General features: G+C 43.1%; 1 long non-coding RNA gene across 1 annotated transcript; it reads right to left on the bottom strand.

Moving 5' to 3' along the window:
• Positions 1 to 996: 996 nt before the first annotated feature.
• Positions 997 to 8109, bottom strand: LOC122237255. Its single transcript, XR_006215569.1, has 3 exons — positions 7893 to 8109; positions 6923 to 7092; positions 997 to 1036 (listed from the first exon to the last, which is right to left on the bottom strand). It is a non-coding gene; the product is annotated as an uncharacterized LOC122237255 (long non-coding RNA).
• Positions 8110 to 14328: the final 6219 nt, after the last annotated feature.

A 14328-nucleotide genomic window follows, 5' to 3' on the forward strand; every position in this document is an offset into this window, starting at 1 on the left:
CTGCCCTTTGTGATGTTTATACAACAGGAATTCTGTATAGTACCTGTCTTACTGGGTTGTCATGAGGATTAAATTAGATAATGTTTTAAAAGGGCATCGTAGACCCTTACCTAACACCATACACAAAAATTAACTCAAAATGGACCAAAGATCTAAATGATAAAACCCTTCAAAGAAAACATAGGACAAAAACTTCATGATATTGGATTTGGCAATGATTTTTTGGATAGGACACCAAAGACACAGGCAGCAAAAAAAAAAAAATGACAAATTTGACTCCATAAAAATTAAAAGCTTTTGTGCATCAAAGAATGTATCAGCAAAATGAAAAGACAACCTATAGAAAAGGAGAAAATGTTTGCAAATCATCTGATAGATTAATATCTAGAATATATAAAGAGCTCCTATAATTCAACAACAAAAAAACAAACAGCCTAAATAAAAATGAGCAAAGGGCTTGAGTAGACATTTCTTGAAGAAACGTGAATGGCCAATAAGCACTTAAAAAGATGCTCATTGGGTCCCCTGGTTGGGTCAGTCGGTTAAGCATCCAACTCTTGATTTTGGCTCAGGTCATCATTTCACAGTTTGTGGGTTCGAGCCCTGCGTTGGGCTCTCCTCTGACAGTGCAGGGCCTGCTTGGGATTCTGTCTCTCCCTCTCTCTCTGCCCCTCCCTCACTTGCTCTTTCTCTCTCCCAAAACAAATAAATAAACTTAAAAAAAAGAAAAACAACTGCTCTTCATCTAATCATTAGTGAAATGTGTATCAAAACCACCTCATACCCATTTTTTGTGGCTACTATAAAAAACAAAAACCACCATCACCACCAAAAACAACAAAACACCCCAGAAAATAGCAAGGTATGGAAAGGGCATGATGGAATTGGAAGCCTTATACGCTGTTGATGGGAATGTAAAATGGTACAGCCACTGTGGAAAATAGTATAGCAGTTCCTGAAAAAATTAGACATAGACTTACCATATAATCCAGCAATTCCACTTCTGGTATATACCCCAAAGACTTGAAAGCAGGATCTGAAAGAGATATTTGTATACCTATATTCATAACAGTATTATTCACAATAGCCAAAAGGTAGAAGCAACTCAAATGTCCATTGACAGATGAATGGATAAATAAATTGGGATATATACATACAAATGAATATTATTCAGCCTTAAAAAGGAAGGAAATTCTGACACCTTCTACAATATGAATGTGTCTTGAGGACATCATGCAAAATGAAATAAGCTAGTCAAGAAAGACAAATACTGGGGGTCCTGGGTGGCTCAGTTGGTTAAGTGTCTGACTCTTGATTTTGGATTAGGTCATGATCTCATGGTCGTGAGACTGAGCCCCATGTCCGGCTCCATGCTGATCATGGAGACTGCTTGGGATTCTCCCTCTTCTCTCTCTCTGCTCTTGCCCCAATTGTGCATGCATGCCCACTCTCAAAATAAATAAGCATTAAAAAAAAAAAAGACAAACACTGTATGATTCCACTTAATATGAGTTATCTAGAGCAGTCAAAATCATAGAGAAAGAAAGTAGAATGGTGGTTGCCAGGAGATGAGGGAAAGGGTAATGGAGACTTATTATATAATAGCACATAGTTTCAGTTTTGCAAAATGAAAAAAGCTGTGGAGATTCATGGCGGTGATGGCTGCACAATGACATGAATATACTTGATAGCATTGAGCTGTACATTTAAAAATTCTTAAGATGGTACCTTTTATGTTATGTATATTTTGCTGCAACTTAAATGGAAAGAAAAAATAATTTTTAAAAAAGGGGGTTTGTTGCCTGGTCAGCCCTTAATAATGATAAACGCTAGATTTGTTGTGCTGAGTGAGGGTGAATGTTGATTAGCTGGCTGTGCTCAAGGGTAGAGTACCTGGGGAAAATGGGTCCAGTGTGGGCATGAGGCCAAAAAGGTGGGTTGCAGGTATGAGTTACCTCTGTAGTCTGTGTTTAAAAATGTGGCCTTGCTTTTCAATAGGGACTTTTGAATCTAGGGGTCCATGGTTCCTAAGGAGTCTACGGGTAAGATTCAGAAAGTCCATAAACTTGGATAGAAAGAAAAGTTACTTCTATTTTCACAAACTTTGAACTAAAATTGTCCTTTTCTTTTAATGATGAATATGGGAAACAAATCACAGTGCCATTGGCAGGAATTATGACTTTATCCCTAGTAAAATACACAGAGATTTCCAGATTGCAAACTCATCACTACTCCAAAACGTTGGTTTCCAGATCTGCAATTAGATTGTGATATTTCATGCATTAATAAAGAAGCATATATAACAAACATGTTTATTTTTAAATATTTTGGTAAGTGCATTTCAGTATAATTGGTTTCCTTTGTACCCTTATGTATTCTGTTTTATGAATTTCAAAACATTCTTCTTCTTTTTTTTTTTTTTTAAGTTTATTTATTTTGAGAGAGTGAGCGAGCAGGGAGGGACAAAGAGAGAGGGAGGGAGAGAGAATCCTAAGCAGGGTCCAGGCTGTCAGAGTGGCGCCCAATGTGAGGCTTAATCTTACGAACTGTGAGATCATGACCCAAGTGGAAATCAAGAGTTGGATGCTTCACCGACAAGCCACCCAGGTGCCCCTCAGAACGTTATTCTAAGAAGGAGGTCCCCACACTTCACCAGGCCTGCCGTGAGTCCGTGCAAAAATAAAAAAGAAAGGGTAAAAAGTATAATCTGACATGTATTTAGTTGCAGTTATAGCTGGCTTTATTGAACATGGCTGTGTTCAAAGGGTCATGATCTGACTTGTGGCATTATACAAAGTTATCTGATAATAAATTCGTACAAGTAAAAGTTCCGACCAGATTTGCATGTCCGAGTGATAAATGCACATCAATAGTTCTCGGTCCTTCTTCCCCATCAACAGCTGTGGCTAACCCTGGCACTGAGCCTCATTGAGTCAGAGCCAGGTTTCCTTGGGAACAGATACGCTATCTGTGGGGGAATGCATGTGTGGGTGGAAAAAATGCCTCGGGTTTTCTGATAGCACTCTCTTACCCTCAACAGTTGCCCTTCTCTCCTCCTTGATAAACACTGTAAAAACAAAAAAATTGACACCCAGTACTCTAGATCTAGGAGCTGAAGAGAAGGTGGTCACCATGGGCTCTTTCTGGAAAAGTAGAATTTGAGCACACATATTCAAATAAGTAATTATGTTCATGGTGAATATAGGGATGAATATAAATTTCAGTTAGATTAGAAATGGAGGGATTTCAGGGCAAGTTTATGAGACAGAAATGCCTAGCTGTTCTTGAAATTCTTTTCCTCTTCTTCCTTGGACCTACAGACCACTTTTCCCGGCCTCCTTTGCAGTGGAGCAGAGCCACGGGACTGTGCTCTGGTTAATGGAAGGTTAGTGGATGTGAAGTGCATTGCTTCCAGGCTAGGCTCTTGAAACCTTCCCACAGGCAGACATCCTCCAGGCTTTTACCCCCTTTGCCACAATTTTGGTGGTCCATGTATAATCACAGGGTCTTTATAAGTGGAAGGACAATGGAGGCCATAGCATATCCCAGTTAAGGATGTATCTTTCCCATTAGCACTGGGAGAGGCCTGGTCTTGCCTAGATCATGGGCTTGATCTTGAATGAATCACTGTGGCCTGGCAGATGGATGACTCGGTCATGATCCCACCCATGGGGTAAGAAATTGGCCCAGTAGGCCTCATCAAAGCAGATGGGGTGCATTAGTTTCTCATCGCTGCTATAACAATTTATCACAAACCTAGTGCCTTAAAATAACATAAATTTACTACCTTATGGCTCTGGAAGTCAGATGTCTAAAATGGGAATCCGTGGGCTAAAATCAGGGTGCTGGCCAGCCTGATTTCCTTTCTAAGGCTTTAGAGGAGAATCCATTTCCTTGCCTTTTCCACCTTACAGAGACCTCTTGCACGTCATGGCTTGTGCCTAATTTCTCCACCTTCAAAGCCAATAGCATCCATGTTATGCTGTCATATTTCTGGTTCAAGTTCTATCTCCCTCTTCCACTTATAAGGACCCCTGTGATTTAGGAAAAAAAAAAGAGGGATGCCTGGGTGGCTCAGTCAGTGACTTGATTTCAGCTCAGTTCATGATCTCATGGTTCATGAGATCGATCCCTGTGTTGGGCTCTGTGCTGACAGTATGAATCTTGCTTGGAATTCTCTCTCTTATTCTCTCTCTGCCCCTTCTCTGATCATTCTCTCTCTCTCTCTCTCTCTCTCTCTCTCTCTCTCTCAAAATAAGTAAATAAACATTAAAAAAAAAAAAAAGTACCCTTGTTATTACATTGGGCTCACTGGATAATCCAGGGTCATCTTCCACGTTGAAGTCAGTTGATAAGTGATCTTAATTCTTTCTACAACCTTAATTCCCCTTTGCCACATAATCTAATGTATTTATGGGTTCCAGGGATTATGACATGGATATCTCTGGGGTCCATTACTCGGCATACCACATAGAACGAACACAATCACAATGAGATGAAAAGAAAGGTGACTCCCCAAAGGAAGGAATGCTGGGAAGACAGGAAGCATATGTTCTCTCTCATAATTTAAGATTTAAAGGGGTGTGGCCACCCATCTTTGTGCACTTCATTTGTACCTTTTTAAAATTATATATATATATACATATATATATATTTTTTTTTTTTTTGAGAGAGAGAGAGAGAGAGAGAGAGAGAGAGAGAGACAGACTGCAAGTAGGGGAGGGGCAGAGAGAGAGGGAGACACAGAATCTGAAGCAGGCTCCAGGCTCTGAGTTGTCAATACAGGGCTCAACACAGGGCTTGAACACACGAACCATAAGATCATGACCTGAGCAGAAGTCGGTTGCTTAGCTGACTGAGCCACCCAGACGCCCCTTGTACCTTTATTAAACATTTGTAGCAAATGTTTGTGATGTCCTATGCCACATCTTCTCAACTCACCTGATTTTAGCACACCTTTGATAGTCAGTTTGAATGCTTTGCCAGCATCCTTTATAAAGTTTCCATAGAAACAGCTCTCTGCTTTCTCTAAGACAGTGGAAGATCACTTGGGCAAATTCAGCTAACTAGAAAGTGCAAGAGAGTTAACACTCAGGGAGGGAGCAATATTCATTTAATGGGGGATGGAATCAAGGGTTAACTGCCACAGCCTCCATCCTCTGGTGGAACACTTCTGATGTGCTTTCTTCATGGTTCTTCAGAAGATTCGAGTGGTTGGGGGTGCCTGGGTAGCTCAGTTGGTTAAACATCGGATTTGATCTTGATTTCGGCTCAGGTCATGTTCTTGTGGTCATGGGATCCAGTCCTGCATTGGGCTCTGAGCTGAACGTGGAGCCTGCTTAAGATTCTCTCTCTTCCTCTCTCTCCCTCTGCCCATCTCCTCTGCTCATGCTCTCTCTCACTCTCAAAATAAATAAATAAACATTTTTAAAAAGGAGAAGAAGAAGATCCCAGTCCAGTTGGTATTGAGCCTCGGTTGCCCACAGCGGTAACCAGCTCCTTAACACAGTCTGTGTGTTGGCTTTCCCCCCTTCCCTGTCTCGTTCTCCCCACCCCTCACTCCTGCTTCCTCGGATCATCTCCCAAACAAGACTACCTGAACGCACAGCCTTCTCTCAGATTGTGCTTTTTTGGAGGAACCTGGCTAAAACAGCACCCACCACTGATGTTTTACGGAGGAGAGTCAGGGATGCAGGGCTCTGCAGGGTAGAACCCTGCCAGTACAATCCAGTGCAGCTTGTTTACAGGCATCTGTTAGGACTGGCTGGCATCTAGTTGGTTGGCAGGTGCCCATGTCAGACAGGCCATCTCCCACTTACGAGATCTGTCAGCACCACAACATAAATCACCGGGCCTGACATGTCCTTCTTGGCTGGTTATGAGGTTCTAGTTCAAGACTTGTGAGTAGGGAATATAAATATCTTACGACACAGTCCTATTGGGCCATGTGCTGGAAAGGTCGGTGTTCCATAAATGAGGAGAAAAGGTTATCTGAGGTTATTGATTTTTTTTTTCCCCTTTAGTTCAGGCTGAGGTCAGGGTTGTTTATTTGAATTCTGGCAATAACCCTGGGAATTTACTTAGGTGCCAAGGGAAACATGAGGACAGTGGACTCCAGAAAGAGGGTGCACCAAGACACATGAGATAGCAGGCGTGAGCCCAGAGGAAGACACCAGGGCCTTGGCCTAGACACAACAAATGCCTGGTGACTTTCGAGGGGGGGTCACACATTCTTTGTTGGCTAATGCAGACATCCTTTAACCTATGTACCAGAGGGAGGTGAGGTAGAAGGCGGAGACATAGATTTTCAGAAGACTTTTCTCATCTCACCCCCTGTCCCCTGAGATGCAGAGTGCGGCCATTCTCTTATGAAAACTTGTCCCTCCCCCAGGTGCTGGCACAGCTGAGAATAGGGTCCTAGCACACTTAGCACCACTGGCAGCCTCCTTCCGGTTTCAGGGAAGCTGACTCTGAGATAAAGAGCTGCATGGAGGAAGTCCAGTGAGGAGTGCTTTTGGGGGACATAAGACCTTTGAGGGAGAAAGGGAGGAAGGTTCGGGCAGCTTGGGAAGTTGGGCTGTGATGCTGTCACTCTACAGGCCTCGAGCAAACCCACTCAGAGCTCCGGAGCTGGGTGGGCCTTCAGAGTTGTTTTGACTTGAGACAACCAGTCTTTGCACTCAGACTACCCCCAGGAAGGTCATGTAGCCTTGGTCAAGGCAGCCACCAGGGCCCAACCTTCCTGGCAACTGAGGGGGTGAATATCTTGGTCCTGAAGTGGGGATCTTGACAAGACACCAGAGCATCCATTACAATTACCGTGTGCCACTGCCCCTGGGCCTCACAAAGGCCCCCACACCCCACCCCCATCTTCAGTGACCTTCATTCAGCCTTCCCTGGAAACAGAAAGAGCCGCTTTTACCTTGAAGATGCTTTGGGTTTAAGGAGAAAGCGTTTTTCCTTCCCCCTTGAATTCCAGGTTAATCCCTTTCCATGGTAGGATTTCCTGTGTCACTAGTCCTCATTCCTTTGTTTTGCTCTCCTCCTTTTAATGGACCCATCTTTCCTGCTAGTGTTCTGGGAGTGGTTTACCTGTGGAGGCAGAAACACCATGGAGTGGACCAGTATACAACTGTGGTGTCATTTGAGTGTTGGAGTTGAGCATTTTCGTGCAGGCTGTGTGTGAACTGCGTAACGGTGTGGCTATCACCATACTTTAGCATCTCCACCAGAGCACGAAAAATACTTACTGAATTGCACTGCGGTGACTAAGCATGGGGGGAATGAAGTCACCAAAGTAGGGCTGTTGGGGAGTCCTGGAGAAAGGGGTGGGTAAGGTTCAGGGATCACAGCAAGGTGGTCCCTGAGCTCACTCAGACTCTGGGCTGGGTTTTCAGCTACCACCTGGAATAATTCAACATGTGACCTTTATTTACTCATGTATGAATATATACAGTAGGTCAGCTTGTCATTCCACTCAGTAAACAGCAAATGCCTTCTATGCATTTGGAACCACCTGGGACTGGGAGAATCAAAGATAAAGGAAGGAGACTGGGGGCTTACCCTGAGGAATTTGCAGCTGAAAAAGGAAGGTAGCTGATGTAACAGGTAGGAGAACCATGCAATAATCCAGGTGAGAATTCAAGATTCAAGAATCTGAGTTCTCCATAAAACCCAAGGAAGATTTATAGTCAACAAACCTTTGTTTCTCTCTTTACAGTTTCCTAATCTGTACCTCAAAGGCTTGCTGTTAATAATTCTTTCTTTCTTAATGAAATGGTAGCTCAGTTGCCTTCCCGCCCCCCCCCCCTTTATTTGTAGCACTATTTAGAAATAAGTGGGAAACAATGAGAGAGAGAGAGAGAGAAGGTCTAATATAATAGCATACTGACCTGCAAATTAACAGAAGTTCTTTCTTCAAGCTCCAGGACTTTTCCTATAATACAAAACCTTTCATTGTTATATGCATGGTGCTTTTATATTCCCAGCAATACAGTCGCTGGCCTGAGTCTCTGGTGGATTTTCCTGCTGAGTGAGAAACTTTATGCTGCAACAACCCGAAGCCAAGTCTAGCTTTCCCTGGGGAGCCAAGAGAATGAACTCCAGGAATGCCACGCCACTGATATTTCCATTGCTTCAATCTGGAAACTTCATCAAGGGAGATGATGGAAGGAAGATTTTAGCCCAAGCTGCACCTTCTACTGTGAAAGTAGCATGGACCCTTCCTTTAATGATTAATAGCTTTACTAAGCCAGACCAAACTGCAAAGGATAAAAAGCATCTGTTTGTAATCAGGGGGACTTAAAGGCACCGAGGCCAATTTTTATTCAACCTGCCTCCAGTGGAACCGTGTCAGCCTCCACTCTCTGGTTGTCAGGGAGAGGAAGTTTCTGCCATCAGATATTTTCCCAGAGGAGAACTGGTTGAGTGCATTAGGAAACCCATAATGATAACATTAATGTAAAGCTTTTTATCATTAAGCTATAGAAAAGAAGAGGTATAAAAGGACATTTAATATGGCAAAGTGAATTACAGTCCATGTAGCAAATATATTATGGTTGGTTTAAGAATGAAAGGAGTCAAGATACCTATGGCACTTAGTGCCAGCTCATAGCAAGTATTATTGTGTGTTAGCTTTTTAAATTTTTTTTAATTTTAAATGTTTATTTATTTTGGAGAGAGACAAAGTGCAAGCATGGGAGGGGCAGAGAGAGAGGGAGACCACAGAATCCGAAGCAGGCTCCAGGCTCTGAGCTGTCAGCACAGAGCCCGACATGGGGCTCGAACTCATGAACCGTGAGATCTTGACCTGAGCCGAAGTCAGATGCTCAACCAACTGAGCCACCCAGGCACCCCTCCCATTAGTTATTCTTATCCCTGGTGTACTCTTCTGTATTAGTTTCCGATGGCTGCTGTGACAAATTGCCACGAGCTTGGTGGCTACGACCAACACAGATTTATCATCTTACGGCTCTGCAGGTCAGGAAAGATAACCTGGGGCATATTGAAATGTTAAGAGTTAGAGCAAAAATGGATTCGAATTGAGCCGTGCCAAACCAGAAGTTCGTAGAAGCGTTGTACTGATAGGAACTGAGAGTCTTTTACAAAGCCAAGGTGGAAGCAAGCAAGAACATCATTTGATTGGCTATGACTTCAGCATTTGACTTATTTGAGAGAGCCTAGCTGACTGCAATTGGTTTCAATTCTCTAACCTTGAGGCATGTACAGGTTTAGCTTTTGGCTTGTTTACAGCAGACTGCTGAGGTATTAGGACCACCCAGCAAAAGGCCTCCTTGTTTAATTCATTTAAAAGAAGTTTACCATGGATCGGCAAGGCTGTGTTCTTTCTGCAGGCTCCAGGGGAGATTCTGTTTCCTCACCTTTTCCAGATGCTGGAGCCGCCTGCATTCTTTGGCTCCTGGCCCCACTGCTTCCAAAGCCACATTTTCTGTTTTGATTCTGACCCTCCTGCCTCCCTCTTACAAGGAGGGAGGATATTGAAACCAGCTGGATAATCCAGGACAACCTTTCTATTTCAAGATCCTTCATTTAATCACATCCGCCAAGTCCCTTTTTTTCCCATGTAAGGTCGTATATTGACAGGTTCTGCGGATTACGATGTGGACCTCTTTGGAGAGGTAATTATCTGGTTCACCACACTTCTTGCAACTACCCCACCCTATTCTTGCTGTAATAGTAGAGCTTCTATAGGCTGAAGGGCCACTATGTGCAGGCCCTGTGAGGCGGGTTTTAGAGATAGTGGAAATGCAGCTGGGTGTGGCATATACAGTCTGGGTTCTGGCTATCTCCCCTTGCACTTTACCATTTCTGGGCCCAGGGTTAGATTTTCAACTGCCACACTTAACAGTTATTTGCCTGAGGGTTTTCTCTAGCTGCCAGAGTCTGTCCTACTCATATGGGGGCAGGGGTAGGGAAGGGAAACAACCAGAAGGGCCAAGGAATCAATGCTCTCCCTGCCCCCAAGCAGCCCTCCATCAATTGCTGATAAAGAACCAACTTCCCTTGCCCTGTGATTGGGAAAATTCTTAAGGGCCTCAAGGTCTGTTTCCAGGGAATCCAAACCAGGACCCTGGAGAAATTTAAGTAACTTGTCCAATGTCTCATGGCTAGTAAGTGACAGGGGTTGGATTCGAACCCAGATCTGCTGCAAAACTCATGCTCCCAGTTATTTCTCTCAGTTGGCTTGTTGCTCATTATACCTGAGAAAGATGGTTGACTGGGGATATAATCAAGCTAGAAGTGCCTCCTTTCAGCTTCCTCATTTGGAAGAAGAGAGGATCCCCAGAGGGTGGGTAGAGGCCGCAATTCAGCCATCTGAGATCCGGAAAGGTTGGGTGTTATGAATCTCAGTCTGCAGCAACCTACTGAACTCTGAGCACACTTGGGTACCACACACAGAATCACAGAGATGCAGGGCATAGTGACAAGGAACTGGGCTTACCAAAAACATGAACGCACCCACATTTTATCAGTACTCACATGTGCCTAGGATAGTACACATGAGGACAGGGACCGTGATGCTAGCTGGAAGGGAAAACTTTTTTTTTTTTTTTAACGTTTATTTATTTCTGAGAGACAGAGACAGAGAATGAGCACAGGGGTAGGGGGGCAGAGAAAGAGGGAGACACAGAATCTGAAGCAGGCTCCAGGCTCTGACCTGTCAGCACAGAACACAACGTGGGACTCGAACTCACGAACCTCGAGATCATGACCTGAGCTGAAGTTGGACACTTAACTGACTGAGCCACCCAGGCACCCCTGGAAGGGACAACTTTCTTAAATGCGGCTCTACTAAGGACACCAGGCTGGCTCAGTTGGTAGAGCATCTGACTCTTGATCTCAGGGCCATGAGTTTGAGCCCCACGTTGGGCATAGACAGGAGTTTAAAAAAAAAATGTGGTTCTACTAGAATGTAGCTTTCCTGTAATATCGGTTTCAGACCATAAGCTGTCTGTACTGTTGAAGAATGAAATGCAGTGAGTGGGCTCTCTCTCTCTTTTTTTAACCTTTAGGGCTGATTCTGAGTTAACTTTAAATCTGATTTCACCAGGACAAACACTGGTGTGGGAGGCCAAGACTGATTTAGCTGAAGTCTTTCTACTCCTAAGAGCTGTGCCTTCAGAAAAAGCCCTTGCCTGTGGGTTTTATGTGCATTTTTTTCCCCTGTATACAAAAATGGCAGTCTCTGGAGAAGAACACTCCAAAAAACAAAGGGTTACATTAACATTCAGAATGTATGAAAAAAGCCATATTCAAGAATGAGATCTTGGCCATTTGTGACAACGTGGACGGTATTACGCTAAGTAAAATAAGTCATACAGAGAAAAGACAAACGTAGAATTGCACTTCTAGGCAGAATCTAAAAAACAAAACAGGGACGTCTGGGTGGCTCAGTTGGTTGAGCATCAGGCTTCGGCTCAGGTCTTGATCTCACAGTTTGTGAGTTCAAGCCCCACATTAGGTTACTGCTGTCAGCACGGAGGCTGCTTCGGATCCTCTGTCCCCACTCCCCCACACTCCCCCCCTCCATCCCTTCCCCACTGGTGCTCTCTCAAAAATAAATAAACATTTAAAAATTTTTTTAAGTTAAAAAAATCAAGCTAATAAACAAAGCAGAAACAGACCCATAAACACAGAGAACAAATGGGTGGTTGCAAGAAAGGAGGGGGTAGAGGGCATGGGTAAAATAGGTAAAGTGTGGGAGGTATAGACTCCAGCTACGGAAGGAATAAATCATTATACAGCATAGGGAATATAGTCAATGATATTAAAATAGTGTTGTGTGGTGACAGATGGTCGGAAAAAAAGGCCCATATTCAGAATATTGCAAGGCTGCCAATTCACAGAAGAGGTACCTGGCACATCCCCGCTCAGTGTTGCATGCCACTTGGTTCTATTCCTGGTTTTGTCACCGACTCGTGGTGTAAAACCTTCGGGGATCTACTTAACCTCTCTATCAGTTACCTGATCAGTGAAAAGAAGATGATATTACAGTTGTTGGCTGCATCCTTGCTGGAAAGCCTGCAGTTCGTGCTGGTACATTCTTGGTGGGTTAATCCACCTCTACAGCTGCACTGTCTCAGGAAGACTAAAAAAATAGGAAAGTTTAAGAAACTGACTCTTTCTGTCCTTGGCATCCTGTTACCTCTGAATTCTGGTTTTCTCTTCTATTATGGACCCATGGTTCTTGAGTCTGTCATAACAACTTTATATTGTATATCATGTCTTGTAATATATATAGTAATAAATGTTAGTTATATATCATGTGTGGATGCACACCATTTATTACAAGATTGTAATACAGATTTTATTCAGAGTATAGTTGAATCAATTTATTATTATTATTTTTTTAATTTTTTTTTTAACATTTATTTATTTTTGAGACAGAGAGAGACAGAGCATGAACGGGGGAGGGTCAGAGAGAGAGGGAGACACAGAATCTGAAACAGGCTCCAGGCTCTGAGCAGTCAGCACAGAGCCCGACAGAGCGGGGCTTGAACTCACAGACCACGAGATCGTGACCTGAGCCGAAGTCGGACGCTCAACCGACTGAGCCACCCAGGCGCCCCTCAATTTATTATTAACGATTTGGCAATATCAGTACTATTTGGTGACAACCAACAGACATGAAGTCAATGCTACATTACCCGACCAAACTCGTCTTGACTTCTTTTTTTTTTAAGGTTTTATTTTTGGGGCACCTGGGTGGCTCAGTTGGTTAAGTATCTGACTTCAGCTCAGGTCATGATCTCACAGTTCGTGAGTTAGAGCCCTGCGTCGAGCTCTGTGCTGACAACTCAGAGCCTGGAACCTACTTTGGATTCTGTGTCTCCCTCTCTCTCTGCCCCTCCCCCACTCACGCTCTGTCTCTCTGTCTCTCCAAAATGAATAAACATTAAAAAATTTTAAAAAAGTTTTTTTCCAGTTTTTATTAATTTATTAATTTATTTATGTATTTATTTTTCAACATAATACTTAATTTTATTTTTTTTTATTTACATCCAAATTAGTTAGCATATAGTGCCACAATGATTTCAGGAGTAGATTCCTTAATGCCCTTGCCCATTTAGCCAACCCCCCCCCCACAACCCCTCCACAACCCTCTGTTTGTTCTCTAAATTTAAGTCTTTTATGTTTTGTCCCCTTCCCTGTTTTTATATTATTTTTGCTTCCCTTCCTTTCTGTTCATCTGTTTTGTATCTTAAATTCCTCATATGAGTGAAGTCATATGATATTTGTCTTTCTCTGACTAATTTTGCTTAGCATAATACCCTGTAGTTCCATCCACGTAGTTGCAAATGGCAAGATTTCATTCTTTTTGATTGCTGAGTAATACTCCATTGTATAAATATACCACACCTTCTTTATCCATTCATCCATTGATGGACATTTGGGCTCTTTCCATACTTTGGTTATTGTTGATAGTGCTGCTAAAACATGGGGGTGCATGTGTCCCTTTGAAACAGCATACCCATATCCCTTGGATAAATACATAGTAGTGCAATTTCTGGGTCGTAGGGTAGTTCTATTTTTAATTTTTTGACGAACATCCATACTGTTTTCCAGAGTGGCTGCACCAGCTTGCATTCCCCCCTCAAAAGGTTTTATTTTTAAGTAATCTCTATACCCCATGTGGGGCTCAAACTCACAACCCTGAGATCAAGAGTTGCATGCTCCATTGGCTGAGCCAGCCAGGTGCTCTGGCTTCTTTTAATCCTAAAGTGATTTGTACAGTGTAATTAGTTCAATCAATTATTCTCAGAAAAGATGAACAAATCCAACTGTATCCTGAATTCAGTAAAAAATCTTGAACTATCATTCTAAAAATTTGACTTCACCTTGACCAGAGTTTGGGACTAAATGTTTTTCCCACCAGAAAGATTTCGAAGGATTTCTGCGGGGAAAGAGAACCATACAGAAAACGTTACCGAATAAGTCACCTTCCCACTTGTTCTCAAGCTGCAGTTTCACAGAGATCCCTAAACCTGAGTGCTAGAACTTGGCCTAGGGAAAACAGGGGTGGCATGGGATATTAGAAGACCGTGGTCAAGGGGCGCCTGGGTGGCTCAGTCGGTTAAGCGTCCGACTTCAGCTCAGATCATGATCTCACAGTTCATGAGTTCGAGCCCCATGTCAGGCTCTGTGTTGACAACTCGAGCCTGGAGCCTGCTTCACATTCTGTGTCTCCCTCTCTTTCTCTGCCTTTCCTCTGCTTGAGCGCTCTCTCTCTCTCAAAAATAAACAAATACACCTTAAAAACAAAAAAAGAAGACCATGGGCAAGTGGGTTGCATCAAGTGCACACAGT

This window comes from Panthera tigris, chromosome A3 (genome assembly GCF_018350195.1).
Source record: "Panthera tigris isolate Pti1 chromosome A3, P.tigris_Pti1_mat1.1, whole genome shotgun sequence".
Classification (NCBI taxonomy): Eukaryota; Metazoa; Chordata; class Mammalia; order Carnivora; family Felidae; genus Panthera; species Panthera tigris.